Source organism: Rattus norvegicus, chromosome 2, assembly GCF_036323735.1.
Source record: "Rattus norvegicus strain BN/NHsdMcwi chromosome 2, GRCr8, whole genome shotgun sequence".
NCBI classification, from domain to species: Eukaryota; Metazoa; Chordata; class Mammalia; order Rodentia; family Muridae; genus Rattus; species Rattus norvegicus.
This window is the reverse complement of record NC_086020.1, coordinates 122623221-122641064: the sequence shown is the minus strand read 5'-3', so window position 1 is coordinate 122641064 and position 17844 is coordinate 122623221. Positions and strand designations below refer to the sequence as shown.

At 45.2% G+C, this 17844-nt stretch overlaps 1 long non-coding RNA gene across 1 annotated transcript; it reads right to left on the bottom strand.

The window, feature by feature from the left end:
* Positions 1–1257: 1257 nt before the first annotated feature.
* On the bottom strand, positions 1258–8438 carry LOC108350243 (uncharacterized). Its single transcript, XR_001837006.3, has 2 exons — positions 2494–8438; positions 1258–1715 (listed from the first exon to the last, which is right to left on the bottom strand). It is a non-coding gene; the product is annotated as an uncharacterized LOC108350243 (long non-coding RNA).
* Positions 8439–17844: the final 9406 nt, after the last annotated feature.

The window sequence follows — 17844 nt, the reverse complement described above, 5'->3', positions numbered from 1 at the left end:
GAATCTTCAGATCAGAAACGATGGCATTCTATTAAGTGAGTAATAATTTTATATATTTATATTTTTCAATAATTGAAGTATCATGAAATGCTAAATCTTCCTTGATTCTGTAGAAAATAGTGTGATCTCGTTGTAGAAGAGGGCAGTGTAATCCAGGGCATTTAATTCAGAATGAAGACCATCAAGAGACTGGGGAGCTCGCTCAATGAGCATTTGCTATGCAGGTGTGAGAATGGGAATTCCAGTCCTCAGCATCCACATAAAAGCCAGGACTAATATTGCATGTCTGTAACCAGGGGACTAGAGGGCAGAGACAGGCAGCCCAGGAGCTCAGGGGTCAGCTAGTTCAGCAGAAATAGCAGGCTCCAGAGTAAGGGAGAGACTCTTTCTCAAAACATATGGTAGAGAAGTAATTAAGGAAGACACCCCAATGTTAACTATGCAGGTGTGCACATATATTACTTACACACAGAGAGACACACAGACACACACTACTAAAAGCCTGACATGACAGCAGCACTTGGGAGAAAAAGGATCAGAAATTCAGGGTCATCTTCAGCTACAGAGGAAGTTTGATTCTTGAATCCAGGCTGGGGTACATAAAAGCACATCTCAAAAAAAAAAAAAAGAGGGAGGAAAGGAGAGAGGGAGAGAAGGAGGAAGGGAGAGAGGGAAGGAGAAAGAATACAAAATATACCCAAAGTAAAATACAGATGTTTGTAATAACAAGTGTTTAAAGGAAACAAGTGACAAATTTAGGAACAGGAGATATTTTTACACAAAGGTTTTTGTGCCTGAAATCTCAACCATGGCAAAATGTAGTCAGAGACTGGCAGGCCCCTGAAAGCTTGTAGGTCAGCTAGTCTGACCTAGGCTATGAAGTTACAGGCCTCGAACGCATTCTCTCTCTCTCTCTCTCTCTCTCTCTCTCTCTCTCTCTCTCTCTCTCTCTCTATCACACACACACACACACACACACACACACACACACACACATGGTTAATGAGGAGCACTTACCTAGCAAGTGCACAGCTCTGGGTTCTGGAGGGAAGGGGATTCTAGAACACTCTAGAAGAGCTGTATATCTTCCCAGCCCCAAGTCAATTTCATTCACCACGACTGACCTGATATGGCCTGTGGTAGGAATCAGCTCACCTTATAATCATAAACCTCTTTTGCTGATTAAGTGTGGATGTTTGGTCTCTTTACATTTAACCAGTACGTTCTTGAAGAGAAAACACATTCCAGAGTTCTGTATACAGAGAACCAATTTAATTGTACATTTTTTAAACCGTACTTTCCACATGCCTATTTCTGAGCTCTGAGGAAATAAAAAACAAACCTTGAACATAAGATACAAAGATGAGGAATCCAGATCCCACTTTATGCTATAAAACCCACTGCTTTGCCACAAACATCACCAGAACACTGTCTGTGACTTGTGCCATCCTGCGGCCAGACTCTCACAGACTGGGAAAGTTGCTGTGAGCTTTCGTGTTTGCTGGTTGAGTAATTCCTTTTCACATCGGCTCTAATTTTTTTTCTTTCTATCCAAATAAGAACATTACGTCAAATCACTGAGAGTCAGATGGCCTGATTCCAAAACGGGGTATCTCTGTGCCTTTCCAATGTCCCTGTGACCAGCATGCCCCGCTCTCCTTGGCATGTCTTCCTTATTGATTCCATATACAATAAGTCAGGTTTTGACCTCACTCCTGTGGAGAATGTGAAGGAGACAAAAGAAGAATCAGAGTAGGGAGAGAGGTCAGGCTAGACAGTCAAAGCCGAAGAAGGTTGTAGGAGGCAGAGAGGAGGACATCAGGAAAGGGAATGCCAGGCTCAAATGGAACCACGCTGAACAGCACATGGCTGCCATGCCCACATCTGTGTGTTCCAAGTGACTGTTAAACAATAATTTGAACAGTATTACTACTACTATAACCATTATTGTTATTATTATTATTATCATTGCTGTTGTTGTTATCACTATCATTATCATTATTAATTACAGAACCTGAGCATGTGGTTTTCTCCAATTTCACATCTTGCTCATAAATCGTCCAAGCAGCCATTAGCTGCTCATAGAGACCCAGCATCTCATATACATTGTTGATTCATTGTTCTGTGTGACAGTGGGCTCCCTAGGAGGCAAAGATTCTACAAAAGAACACTTAGAAAGAAAGCCAAGACCAGCAGCCTGACTAAGCCAGTAAGAATAAAAATGGTGGCCTAACAAGGGAACAGAACAACGAAAGCTCTCGGAACCAACGGGGAAACCAACGGAGAAAATGAGTAGCCGGGACATTTGAATTGTTGAGGGAAAGGATGTCTCAGATCCAGGCGACAGGGAGGAACAGAAGATTAAGCACTAAGCTTAGAATGAATCATAGAGGGAAAAGATGGATTACTGAGCTCGAAGGGGTGAGTCAGGAAACCCTGCACAAAGCTGCCTCAAAGGATCCTCCCTGCAAGTCCGAAACAATAGAAACTTACCGTTTGCAGAAAGGCCTGGCTGGCATAGCAAACTCTACACATAAAGAAGAAAGAAAAGATTATTCAAATTGCAGGGAAGTATTAAATAGAAGAACCCAGCATTTCTATGATACCTGATGCTGGGGAAGACTGGTCCCCTATACACACTGGCATCCATGAGGGTCCTACAGGAGGCTGCTCACAGAAGCTACGTGACAATGGAATGTATGATGAGGAAATGGCTGCAGAGCAACAGAGAAAACTAAATCAATTTACTCAATGAAATACAAAGCTAGAGCAAATGAGCATTCCTGTCATTTAAGTACAGGGCAGCACCAACAAAATCCCTGACCCACGACATATAGGTTGAACTTTAGGAACTGGAGAGATGGGCTTAGCACTTAGAGCTCTTGTCGCTCTCTGGGTAGATGTGGATTAAGTTCCCAGCACCCATTTATAGAGTGGCTCACAGCCTCCTGTACTCCAGCTCCAGGGAATCTGGAATACTTCTGCCCTCCACAGGTACCTAAACACTTGTACAATACACACACACACATACACACACACACACACACACATACACACACATACACACACATACACACACATACATACACACATACAAACATACACACACATACACACATACACACACATACACACACACATACACACACACACACACACACACACACACACACACACACACACACATCAAAACAAAATATATTTTTCTTGACTGTTGGAGATATCCAGCAGTAATACAAGCCCTATCTCTGGGTTGGGCGTCGGGCAGCAAAATTACAAAATAGTTATTTTTTAAAGTTGAACTTTAGCCACATTTTAATAAAAAAAATCCCAGGACAAACTGGCAATGTTAAACCCGTGCATGAATAAGGAATCCCTCAGAGCTGATGCCACTTTCTCAGTGAACAAGGAGAAGTGGGCGTGGCTAGGTACTTCACAAAAGTTAGTGGCAAATTACCTGAGATAGGCAACTTAGTCTGGGCTCATTGCTCAGCCGGTGCTGTGAGCCTTCCTTCCTGTACCTTGTGGAGAGAAAGAACCTGGGGCAGAGAAGACCTGGTGGAGAAAAGCTGCTCAGAGATGCAGGAAGACAAGAAACAGGTTAACAGCCCAGGTACCCACTTATTCCAGTGAAGCTTCTTCTCCAGAAGTTTCCACCCCCTCCCAACATTATCAACTTGCAAGCCTATCTTGGACTAGCCATTGATGAGGTTAGTGCCTTCTTCAAGCTTCAATTGCCTCCCCAAACTCCCAACCCACTGGCCACCAACCTTCAATGCATGGAGCCTTCAGGAGACACTTTGTATCTAAAAACCTAACAGTGAGGAAGGAGCTATTCCAAGGCAATGAACATCCCATGCAGACACATGCCAGTTTGCTTTCTGAGTCTTTAGTAAACACTGTGACCAAATGCGGTATTTGTCTTACACTTCCATATCACCCACCATCACTGATGGAAGCCACAACAGGAAACTGAGGCAGGACCCTGCAGACAGGCAAAGGCTTGCTCCCCATGGCTTGATTTCTTATAGAACCTAGGACCACCTGACCAGGAGTAGCATTGCAAACAGGAAGCTGGGCCCTTCCACATCAATCAAGAAAATGCCCCACAAACCAATCTTGTAAAAGCATTTTCGAAACTGAGTTTCCCTCTTCCCTGGTGACCCTAGCTGTGTCCGGCTGACAAAATGTAGCCAGCACAAGAAGAGAGCGCCGCATGCCTACCCTGGCAGCACAGCAGCACCACTGAGCTCTACAAAAGGGACAAGTGTGACGACATCTGATTGTCTTCATCCTGTTAAATCTCAGTTTTAAATTGTAGCCGGCAGTTACATATTGGCAACATTTAGGTTACAAAGGTTGAAAGGATGAGTAGCCATAGCAATGCATGGATTGGGGCAGGTGAGTCTTTCCGGTTAACTTAAACCATGACCCAGTTAAACGTTAAAGCCGCTGATCCTGGTAGCACTATGACAGTTACACGGATCAAATCATTTTATAAATGCACACTGGAGTGTTTCAAGAGAAATCATCGTTCTCTTTGACATGCCTTTACCAGAGAGCAAAGAACAGGAAGGCAAGGCTGAGAAAGCATGGGATAGCTCTGTCTCCATGCCATGAGAGCTGGCTGTTACTATCTCCTATCTGTGTGTATGTTTGAAAGGCATTCATAGTAACAACTTCCAAAGTCCATTCTGAATGAGAAGACGGAATGTGATTAAGCCCCCTCCACATGGCGAAAGACACTGACTGGTCCCCGTTACAACGGATGGCAGGGATGCTAGGAAGATATCCAAGTCTGCTAAGGGCTTTGTTTATATCTCAGTGAGGAGTGGAAGGTGGTGTGCCAGAAAACTTTGATGGCAACAGCCTGAGTATCTTAAGTAAGCATCCATTATGTATAGCAGGAAAATGTGTCATGAGCACTATAAAATGTGTGTATCCCTACCAAAAAGGGCTAATATAACACAGCATGCGATTACTCTCTGAAGGCGATGTGTTTAGTGCAAACACACCACACAGGACTGCGTGAGAACGACGGTTTTATTCTGAAACGTTGATATTTTGAAACTTTTAGTTAAATGAGTTATGTTTAAAATAAGCCTTTTTTTAAAAAAAAGAAAAGAAGCCTAGAGTTTGATGCGTCCAACTGTTTTGTTTTGAAGATGGAGTCTCATACAGCCTAGGCAGCTTTCAAATTATTACATAGCCGAAGCTGATGTTGACTTTCTGGTCGTCTTACCTCTACCTCCCCAGGGCTACAATTACAGACTGCACCATTATGCCTGGTTTATGAGGTGCTGGGGACTGGACCCAGGGCTTTCTACAAGCTAGACAAGGACTCTATCCACTGAGACATGTTCCCATCTCTCCTAAATTAATCCTCAATAGATTCCAAAACTGTAATTGTCAAGATGTTGTAGCAAATTATTAAATCTCAATCAGGGCTTTCTACCCCACCTTGGATGATTCATTTCCCAGATAAAAGACTCAGAACCTTTATATTTGTGCTAAGCCTTTTAAGCTCAGGTGAGACCAAAGCTGACTGTCATGGTGACCACACCTGTCACAGCATCTCTTCAGACACAATGATATCGCAGCTTCTGCCCATTGCTTTTATAACGGCATCAACCCAGCCTTGCTGAGAAGTAAGGGTTTTTATTGCCAACCTGGTGTTCTGGTACCTAGATTGAATTTGGGGGAGGTACATCATTTTAACTGATAAGCCAAATACATCCTGTTGGACAAGCCTTTGGAGTATTGCGATCCCATCACATTGCTAGTATATCCAAAATACTGCAGACTTGCAGTCAGTTGTCAAACCTCTGGTTACAGAGATGAGAATGGTTCTTTGGCCCTGTTTGACATAGCCTTGGGCAGCTGTCCTTGCTGTGATGACACGCTCACTCCTCTCCATGATGGCTCCCAAAGTCCTCAGTGGAGCCACCTCATTGTAGTGTCAGCTGACTTTCTCATTGTCCCTTCTTTAGTTAACACCACACTCCTAATTTGTGGCTTCTCATCTGCTGTGGTTTTAGAAAATATACACTCATTCGTGCCACATGCAAGCATGAGTTGGGGTATGAATTTATAGATGTGTGTATCCCTAGCCTGACGTGCACTCATTCATGCCATGCACAGCCATGCACTGGGAGATATTTGTATGAATTTATGAACATGTGTCCCTCCAGCCCAGTTCATTTCATGAACAAGCATGAATTGAGGTGTGTTTATATGAATGTATGCACATGTGTATTTCTATCCCTTCCCGCAAAGGGTTAAAAACAGCTTTAAAACATTATGCAATTGAAAAGATGCTGATTTCTGGGGAGAGTCTGAATGAAGAAAAAATAAAAATAGACAAATCATGCCACAGGGAAATGATATACACAGACTGCACCCCCATAGCCCTTTTCAATTACTAGCCTTAGGAAATAGCACTCTGGAGCCCGAAAAAAATCAGAAAGATGGAAAAGTTACTGATTAGTCACAGGGTCACAATGCATAAATAAAAACAAGCCAGCTATTCAGAAAAAGTAAAAAAACAAAATACTACCACTCTTGACACGAAGACCTAAAAGACAGTCAGTCATTTTAAAAGGGAGCTGTTTAGAGGGTGCCTTCAGCGCCATTTTGACTAGTGACAGATTCCAAATAGATGTCTTAGGAAGCCTTCTGTGCAAGCTGAAAGCCAAGTGCAGGCAACCAGCCTCAAAAGAGTGAAGGCGGCGGGCTGAAGGTTACGAGCTCTTGAAGGTAATATGCACAGACTTCAGCACGTGGGTTTTGGTCAACGTTTATCCCTTTGGATTGCAGTAGGTACAGGCTTCCTAACAGTCACTTTCCAAGTATGTAGGACAGTGCACATTTTATGGGGCAAATCTTTGGTTTTACGTAGTAGCCACGCACTAGCCAACCATTACTAGTATCCCTAACCATTATTGCGTTCATTTTCAGTTCTAGAACCGTAGTTGCCTCCCTTTCACGGGAGGCAGCAAAGAAGTTTCCTCACCAACTGATCTGGTCCATTGTGAGCCTTCACCCCATCAGTAGGAAGATGACGGCCAGGCATGTAACAAAAGTGTCTACATATGTAAACCAGGGGTGCGGTTTGACCCAGACTCGGTGTCCCACACTAACCTGCAGGTATGCTTCCAGCCTGCTAGGAATGCATTCAATCAAAGTTTATCCTGAGGATTTCAAAGCAAACTCGCCAGCCTGCTTTACCTGCCGTTAAGGCCCTTCACCAATGGACTCTCGGTCTAATGATGCCCGGATTCTTTAATCACACAGCACACTGCGAGCCGAGAGAATGCTTGCCTGTTTGGGTTTTTGCAACAGCACAGTGAATTCATCTACTACACCACAACACGATTGCTCAGCTATCCAGTGAAGCTTTTCTTTTCTTTTCTTTTTTTTTTAAATCCTGCTGAGTTCAAAGTTCAAAATTTATTCCTTAGCTTAATGCAATGCTATCGCAAGTGTGTTTAATGTATTCGTTCTAAACACCATCAGAGGACGGTGGTGTCAACATTTTGGCTTTGTTTGGACAGCTTTTGTGCCAATACAAACACTGACTGTATGAAATCTAATGAGATTAGGGCTCACTGCAAAATTAAAGGCAGGCAACCAAACTTCAAAGGTGCTGCCGCAGTCAAATCCCCCACAATATTTCTGGGGCTATTTTGGCAAACTAACATCTAAGAATCAACTTTACCAAAAGATTTTCTTCATAGCAACCTTTTATTATGGTACTGAATATTAAGTACCTCCTAAAGAATGGGTGATTTTCCTTTTTTTTAGGGAATTTTTTTAAGTCATCATTAAAGAGCATTATAGCTAGAGAGAATAAAATAGAGAAAAGTAAGAATGAATCAAAAGGTTTCACAGACCCAGAATTAAGCACGAACTTCTTAGAAGCTGTAGATTTGGCTGGAATTAGAGTAGCATCCCTGTGTCGTCTTGATTGGCTCACATACAAGAGCACCAATAATCGTGCTCTGTAAAACTTGGAGGGGTTCGTAGCATGAGGCCTTGAAAGGTCAATTGCTGGTCTTGGAAATGTTTGTCAGTCACACATTTTAGTGGATAATAAAGCCCCCCCAAAAAATAATCTATAGAAATGTATGTCTTAAGCAATCTCCAAAGAGACAGTCGGAGAGGAAGTATATAATGTCAGGGGTAGGGAGATGGCCTAGTCTGTAAAGTCCTTGCCATGGGAACAAGACGGCCAGAATTGTATCCTTAGCTCCCATGTGAGAAGCAAGGAACATACTTGTGATCCACCCACTGGGGATGCAGTAATGCCAGAAGCCATACTGGAGGTCCTTGGTCCCTGGTTCTTCCCTCAAAATACAAGGTGGATGGCTCCTAAGAAAAGACCCAAGGTTGACCTCTAGTCTCCATACAGATGGATATATAGACAGACAGACAGACAGACAGACAGACAGACACACACACACACACACACACACACACACACACACACACATACAAAGTATGCAATGTCACTCTCACCAAAGCCTCAGGACCTTATTGCCCAAAGGTATTCATGAACACACTGGCTCTAGCCATATGAACTCAGTGCACAATCTAAGCTCTTTCTTGTATGAAAAGCATCCATTTTTAAAACACAATGAACCCAAATGGTAGCTGTATTGTGTTTCAAAACCTAATGTCGCATATCTGTGAAACTATACCAGCCTAGACAGCAGAAGCCAGAGGCATGATACCCGTCATGGGAATGTAAAATCCCCCTCATAGTTCTGTCAGGAATAAATAAATAATTTGCTCTTCAGCCCTGGTACACAGAAAGAACATCCACTCTGTAGCACCTCCCAGGTCTACTGCAATGGCTCTCCTGACCCTCCGAAGCCTCACAGAACTGAGGCAGCTGTGAGGAAACCTCACTCTTAGAAGCAGCAACCCTCTGGCCAGAGGGCTGGGAAAAGCAAGTTCAAGCCCGTGAGAACTCAGGTGCCCCTTACTTTCCAAATCCAAAAGCCTTGCCTTATACATTCTAAAGGGTGGATGTGATGTGTGAGTTCTGCTCTGTAGGCCCTGAGGGAGAAAGTCATGGCCTCACAGAGAGAATTGGCCCCCAATACAAAGCTCTTTCTTCTTCCAATAAAAACAGGCAATTGTACTGGGGGGGTGTCTTTTATTCAATGTGTACCAAGGTAGGTAAGTCACATTACTCCTCGTGTTTCTTGCTTTTGTCCTAACCAAACACCTCAGCTTAGTCCAACCCTCCAAATGCCTCCTTCAGGATCCCAAAGTCTTTAAAAATAATATGTCGTTTTGTTTATTAACAGAAAGGAAGCTCTGTCCTTACTGGAGCCACGGAGTTGTTGATGGGTCAAAGAAGAAGAACAAGAAGAAGAAGAAGGAGGAGGAGGAGGAGGAGGAGGAGGAGGAGGAGGAGGAGGAGGAGGAGGAGGAGGAGGAGGAGGAGGAGGAAGAAGAAGAAGAAGAAGAAGAAGAAGAAGAAGAAGAAGAAGAAGAAGAAGAAGAAGAAGAAGAAGAAGAAGAAGAAGAAGAAGAAAACAGCCTGCAGCGACTTCATAGCCTAGGAAGTTGCTCAGCACCTAGTTCATGACTCGACGTATAGAGAGTTATCGGTAGAACCGAAGAAGGGCCAGAGGTGTCTTTTCTCAGGCTGAGGAGGGGAGAAGTACCTCTGGACACTGCCACTGTCAAAGGAAGTCTCACTTCCACAGGGGAAAAAGCCTCCTCGGTCATAAAGATGATGCCTGCGCTCCAGGTCAGCTGCCCAGCACTGGCTCCAGGGATGATGTCAGGCTCTCAACTTACCCTTGACTTTGAAAAAGAGAAGAGGAAAGAGGAGTGCTCTAAAAATAAGAAGAAAGAGGGAAAGCAGAGATCTGGCAGAGGCTAGTGAGTAGGAAGAAGATGCTGTGTACCCTGATGTCCCCTTCCCTTTCCACACACGGGAAGCCAGCCTGAGAACATGACAGGGTGGAAGAACAACAGAGAAGCAGGCAGAACTATGGGGTACCATCCCAGTTGACTTCTTTTTAGTGAAATTAAAAAAAAACCACTTGCAGGGACTAAAGAGGAACTAAGAACAATTAAGAACATTTCCTGATACTCTGATTTCTCTTCAGGTCGTATAAATCTTCCACCTTTTACTAAGAGAAGGACCCAAGTTCAGGACCCAGCATGCATGTCAGGCAGTTACCTCTAACTCAGCTCCAGGGGCTCGAGGGGCTCCAATGCCCTCCCCGGGCACCCACATACACTCACACTGACACACACATAAGGAAATGAATACTTTTTAAATTGTATACACAGTGTGACATGTGACCTGTGTATGTGTGCAAGCACTTGTTCTGCAGCTGGTGATACTGTTTTGGGAGGATGGAGTGGGCCACAAGAGCAGGCTTTGAGGATCATAGCCAGCCTACATCCACCCATGTATCTGCTACCTGTCCACACCTCCAGGGGCCAGCTGCTACCAGCTCCTGTCAGTAGAAAATAAGTCACCCCAGCCACCTGCTTTCCCCACTATTATGGGCTGTGCCCTCAAATTGTGAGCCTAGAAGCTAGGGAATGTCTACCCTATCTCCTCGTCTGTACTGAGTCCCGTCTCATCTCCATACCCCATTGCTCTAGCAAGCCATTTTTTTGTTTGTTTGTTTCACAGTCCTACAAGCTGGTGATAAATTGGCCCTTTTGTGCAATTGCATTTTTAATAGCAATGTAATATTTATATGGCACCTCCTTCCTGCACTTAATAAATTCTAAGACAGCCAGAACCATCTCCTCCGTTGTTCACCACTTGAGCACGGTGGAAATGTGCAACGGGATGCTTGGACTGCAAATCTTCATAGAATGCCCACATCATCCCATCAGCTCCTTAGCACGTAGGCCTCTCTGGAGGTGGGATGAGGGCTGGGACCGTTTCCTGTCCGAGGTAGAAATTAAAGAAAAGAGGACCCGATCTAGTAAGTAATGTTCTTGACCTTCGAGTATGAAGGTGAGTACTCCAGAACCCACATTTTAAAAATGAAGGAAGATGTCCCCATTCGTCCCTTCCTGGAAGCCCCCCACCCCACCCCTGCCTGCCTCCACCAGTGTTCCCCCTTCAGGAAGCTAAAGGCACTCTAGAAACTCTCGCAGTTCCCATATGGCTGGATGACTGCCCTCCTTCAGCCCTTCCCACCCCTGCTTGCCCCTCCCACTCCTGCCTGCCCCTCTCACCCCTATCTGCCCCTCCCACTCCTGCCTGCCCCTCCCACTCCTACTTGCCCCTCCCACCCCTGCCTGCACTCCACCAGGGCTCCTCCTTTCAGAACCTGAAGGTACCCATGAAAACCCTCCTGGTCCCCATATGGCTGGATGACTGCCCTCCGTTGCTGTTTTCTGGAAGAAAACCTAATGAAGCCTATAACTAAGAGCCCAAGACCCCAATGTGTTCAGTGTTCAGCTGTTTGCGGTGGAGGACCGAGCCATTCATTCTATGGAGACCAGGATCTATTGTTAAACTCGGCTTTTCCTATGTCCAATCTGGAATACAAATACCATGATTATGTCCTGACTCTACAGTGTGATTTTTTTTTAAGGACTTTTTCATCAAGGTAAGGCTGTAGACACACTGTGCCTTTATTTTCATGATTTCTTTGACATGAAAAAGCAGGTGACTTTGATTTACAGATAAAAGTGGTTTGCACAATGGCCAGTCAACCATGTTTGGATAAGGCCTCCATAAGAGGGGCCATTGTCCTTTGTAAGGGACAACGAAGTGTGATCCTCAGTTCAGACGCTAAAGTGTTAATTCCTGGTACAACAATCCCTCTCTATCATTCTTGTTCTGTAAAAAGCATCAATGGTATGGAGACATGTACACATGCACACACAAACATGCTCAGACACTGGTATATACATGCACACACACATGCACACACACATGCACACATACATGCACACATATACACATGCACACACAATGGACAAATGTGTAAATAAAAACTCTGGGCATGGTAGCTTGCGTTTGTAATCCCAGCACAGAAAAGGTGGAGACAAGGGGGCCTCTATGGTTTGTTGGCCAGCCAGTCTGCCAGCTTGATGAGCTCCAAGCCAGGAAGGGAAACCTGTGTCAAAATTAGGGTAGACAGACAACCCTGAAGAATGATAGCTGAGGTTGTCCTTTGGCCTCTAACATAGGAATAGGCACACACAAAAACAGATAGAAGATAGATAGATAGATAGATGATAGATAGATAGATAGATAGATAGATAGATAGATAGATGATAGATAGATAGATAGATAGATAGATAGATAGATAGATAGATAAGCAAGCAATCAGGTTATACAGTGTGAAATTCAGGCTGTGAAATGGTCCAGCAATCAAGGGTGTCGTGATAACACTATAAATGTACTCCAAAGGCAAAATACAGTATCTATTCGAGGAGTAGATGCTGAGGGAAACAGTCAGCTGGGAAACCAGGAGAGTTTACATTCAGGAGGAATAAGGGCCCAATACCTGACCCCGTGACGGAAGCACCAGTCAGGCTGTAAATGTCAGCAATAGACAGCACCACTGGCCAAAATTCAGAGCGGCCCAGAGGCAAACCTGGCCACAGCATCCAGACCCTACACCCAGGGAGGCAGCCTAGCCCTGTCTTTGAACTCACCTTTTTGCCAGTAACCACCCAGCCTCAGGAAACTGAATGAGCTGCATCTTTAAAAACTTCCCTCTGCCTCAGCTGGGAAGAGAGCCTGGCTGCCTGTGGCTACACTGCCACAGAGAGAGCTCTGCTTCCTCGAGTGGGATCGTTGCCAAGGGCTTGATTGAATATCAGTTCTCCTAGAATTGCTTATGGGAACATCGTTGCTGTATGGCCTAAGCCGAACAATCCCAGAGTCACCTGACATCCTCCATCCAACATTTAGGAGTCATCAAACTTAATTTCCCCTTTGTGCAATAAAACACCAAGAGGAAGCTCTAATAGACTGTATTATGTAACGGTTCTATAAAAATAGCAGGCCAGCACTGGAGCACTTCCTTCCTGGGGCCCAGTAACCTACGCTGAAAGGATACACACTGGTTGCCCAGGCAACCATGAGAGATGACACTAGGGAGGAAAAGAATGAAAGGAAAAAAAATCAGCAACAAAAGGACCCTTTTTTGGCTCAGCAAAATGAGGCCTGGTGTCAAGCTTGTGGTGCAGAGAGAGGAGCCCTCAGCGATTCCGCCCAGGCTGCAGTAGCCTGCAAAGCCCTCTGTAGCCTCCCTTTTTTAGAGAGGAGGGAAAGGGCCTTCACAGATTAGTGCTCCTCTCCATTTTAAAACGCAGCACCGTTCTTAGCAACCAGTAATCACCATTTACTCCCTCCTCTCTTGCCGCCAGAGCTCAAAAGCGATTACTGTCAGCTCCACACACTTGTCCTTTTTTATTTTCTCCCACCTCTGTCTAGGGCTAGGTTATGTAGGAAGTATGTAATTTAGAGGCAATAACCTAACTTAGAAAGGGAAGCGGGGATGCGCAAACAGCACCGTGCTTTAAATGTGGGCAATACCTACTTCTGTGATCCTGCCAGACATCAAAGGACTTCGTTTTCCTGGGTGGCAGCCTCCTTTTCTTGAGGCCCTGAATTGAACTCCTCCGTGTTACTAGCAATATTCTTACATTCATCGCCTCCTACAACAGGGCTGCCACTTAAATTTCTGAAGTTTGGTTTTCCTTCTAGACAGGGTTTCTAGGCAGAAGGTACCTTATAGGTTCTTCCTCTCATGAGGAGGAAATGCACCCTAGGGAACTTACAGGTACAAGTTGGAGCCTCTGGAAAATAAAGCCCAGGAAGAGTCTAGAGAAATTAAGCTTGGATCAATCATGCAAAGCAAGAGCAATCGCTCTCTCAGCAGGATTCCTCCGATCAAGCTCATGAACAGGCGATGCTCTCCAGTCCACAGATCTGTCTTCGTCCTCATGTAATAACGAGTTACTTCAAGATGAGGTGCTTGGCAGAAAGCACATCCCCCTGGTCAAGTGGGAATATGGTGTATGGAAACGAGGGATGGAGCTGTGTGAAAACCCAAGTCACTATAAACATGCCTGGCCCATGAGCTGGCCTGTGTGAAGGAAGACACTGGAGATAATGAACTACGGGAGAGGGATCCCACCTGTCCTGGCCTATTTCACCCTTCCGGGGGACAGCAACCTCACTTCTGGGCAGCAGCTGCTAGAAGGCAGTTAGCCAATAGCAAGCCCACCCCCCCATCCCCCCCCCCCCGACTCTGGGCAAGTGGTGGTGCGGGAAATCACTCCCTTGATTTTATTAATCTGGGTTCTGGGCTAGAGATTCCAGCCTCCAGAGGGAACCACTTAAAGCCAAATTCCAGTCTTTCCCAGGAGAGTTGATCTGGCCATCTGTGTAGCCCATACCTGGGCTCTCCTCAAGACAGACCTGGAGAGATTAATGTTTAAGCAGCAGATGCTGCGCGAAACACACATGTTCAGTTGCAAACCCGGGACTGGTGCTGCTGCGCTGGAGAAGAGGATGTGTTCAGTGAAGGCTCCTTCTCAAACCCGCCAGCCTTTGTTTTCCTTTTCGCTAAGGATTTGGAAATCAACATGATTAAGATGTAGATAGTCTGATTTCATCCAGATCTCAATCGTGACTGCGGAAAGTACTGAGTGGGGAGAAATAAAACTTTGATGAGACAAACACAGAGCATTTCTAGATGCTCTCTATCCTCACCATTGCATCCACAGATAGCCCAGAGGAGAAAGAGTCTAGGCCGGAGCAGATGGGATGTCCCAGGAGGTGGCTGATACCTCATCTGCCCGAGGCTGGCTAGTTCCACTCTAGGGTATAGTATAGCTCAATGGCTTGGTACTTGCCAAGCACTTGTGAGGCTCTAGGATCAGTACTTAAGAACTAAACAAACCAAAGCACCAAATGGGGGGAGGCGGCGGTGCGGTGTTGCTCCCTGGAACGTGGGACACTTGAGCATCAGCAGAGCTGGCATCCATCAGGGTCCCTTCTGCCCAGTCCTCTCTTGGCTTTCAGGGACGTCTCTCTCCCTTCCCGCCTCCAGGGAAGGCTGTACTCTCGGCCCACTTCACGGTGTTTACTTAAAGATTTGTTTTCCTGATGCTTAAAAAAGCCGGGCGTGCATCTGGGGTTTGTAATCCTAAGTCAGAGAAAGACAGTTGTTACGTATTGTTTAAAATTTGTTTAATAAGGAGGAATTTCTTTGAAAACATCAGGCCAGGCTTACGATGTAAATTTACAGATAGTAAATTTACATCGCAGTGACAGAAAGCATAACACAGTGTGCTAATTGATCTATGCTTTGAGGGACATCCGCTCAGCCCTAAAAGAGTGCCTGGTGTTCTTAGAAGCTCTTAACCCACGAGGGGAAACTCGATGCTTTTCTCCCGGGTAATTCTTCCTTTTATGGTGCTTTTTCTTTTTCCTTTCTGTCCATCTAATTGCTAATTTGCTAATTTCACTATTAAAACCATGGAAGGATCTAACATAAAAAGAAAAGGCAGGTAAGATGCTGGAACCAGGGCAGACACCAGGTGATTCTCGGCTGAAAGCAAGTCCATATCTAAAGCCCCTACCAGCACTGGCTGTAAAGCCCCAGCCTATTCCTCAGGCCAGGCAGGGCTGAGCTCCAAAATGCTCCACTCCAGTCTCCCCGGCCACACGCTGTTGGTTAGGGCCAATGAGAAGTAAATCCCAGCCTTTCACTACATCCCTACAAAAGGAAGGTTGAAACTTTTAAAGAATGGGCTCCTGGCTCAGCACGGTAGTACCTGCCTGTAATCCTAACATTCAAAAGACCAAGGCAGGGAGATCGAGAAAGGCTATTCCGTATTATACGGTGAGAATTCTTCTCAAAGAAGATGCACAATAAGGGCTGGAGAGACAACCCAGCGGTTAAGAGCTCTGGCTGTTCTTCCAGAGGTCAAGTTCAATTCCCAGCAACCACTTGGTGGCTCACAACTATCTGTAATGGGATCTGATGCCCTCTTCTGGTGTGTCTGAAGACAGCGACAGTGTACTCATATACATAAATAAATAAATAAATAAATAAATAAATAAATAAATAAATAAATAAATGTTTAAAAGAAAAGAAGATGCACAATAAATAAACAACCACAGGTCTTTCTAGTGTCCCTGAGTTCACAGTGTCCATTTCCAGGGATATGAAGGTAGGGGAGAGGGGGTCCTTTCAGGTGTGTGGTATGGTTAGCTGTCAATGTCAGTCTGGCACAAGACAGAACCATCTGAAGAGTGCATCTTGACTGAGGAGTTACCTAGAGCAGATTGGGTTGGGGGCACCTTCATTGTTAATTCAAGTGGAAAGTCCCACCCTGAACGAAGGCAGCAACACTTCAGGGCTGGAGTCTGAACTGTGAGGAAAGCTAGCTGAGGGAGTCTGAACTGTGAGGAAAGCTGAGGGAGTCTGAACTGTGAGGAAAGCTAGCTGAGGGAGTCTGAACTGTGAGGAAAGCTAGCTGAGGGAGTCTGAACTGTGGGGAAAGCTAGCTGAGGGAGCACCAGCAAGGATGTGCGCTTGTCTCTCTCTGCCTCGACGGTGGATGCAAGGCAGCTAGCTAATGTTCCGTTTCCTGCTTTGGCATCCTTCCCTTCAGTGATAGGCTGGAACTTGAAACTGTACAATGAATGAACCTTTTCTAAGTTGCTTTCTGGGCAAAGTATCTGTCACAGCAACAGAAACAAAACTAGAATATGGTCATGAACCAACCACCTACTCAGGAAAGCATTAACTGGAGGCCTGTGTGTACTCTATGAGGCAAGGAGGAGAGTGAAAACAGCCTGTGACTGACTACAGGAGGCAGAGCCAGCCAGCATATGACACAGTAGGGGACACAGGATGTGATGTGGTTTCCACTGGTGCCACCCCATTCTCTGAGGACTCTGTAGACTGGCTCTCTTTGGTTCACCGTAATGGCTAAAGTTATGATTTAAGTTTAAATCACTAGGCTTAAGAGATCTATAACCCAAAAATGCCTCTAACCCTTGTAAGCCCCACTTGCCCAAGGACAGTAACTTCCTGGATTGCTGGTGGCTGTTTATGTAAGACAACAAGACCAGTGTTTTCACTTCTGTAAACAAGTTTGGTTGCCCCAACTGCACAGGGTGTGCTTGACCTCACATAGGTGGCAGATATGTAGTCAGGAAGAAGAAAGTCAGGATGCATGCTTGCCCCTGATTTGACAAAGGTCGGGGGTAGCCTTATGGGGTTTGCCTTTATAGGTCCCTATCTATTTTAATTCAGCACCAAACTTTGAGAATCCTGGGCATAGAGTTGGTACAGTGCCCATAGTTCTGGCCAGTCTTTAATAAAGCTTATTTCAAATTTGGCTCAAAATTTGTAGTAGCGGTCCTACTCTCACCCAGTGGGATTAACACCATTTCTGCCTTCCTGCCCCAGGGAGCTGCTTGGTCACATGATAAAAAACAAAGCCCCTGGGAGTAGACACTGTGCATCTGTGTTCCAACCAGACAAAGGGGCAACCTGTGTAAGCATGAAATAGAATCAAGCTTCAAGATGGGGAGACTTGGGGTTCGTGTTCATTGTATCAGTAACCCAATCCAACCCTAATCCAATCCTCACAAAGTGAGTTCTCACAGCCATCCTGTAACATGAGTCACTTTCATTGCGGCTCAAGGAACTGAGCCCTGATGAAGGAAAGAAGCTGCCTTTGGTGGCTCGATGGGGAGAGCTATGTCTCACTCTAAATTCCAGGGGACTGAGCTTTAGATGACAGGGACTTGCCCAAAGTCTTACAGACCACAAGTTAAAGGTCAGACTTGTGTTCGGGATGTCTTGCCATAAC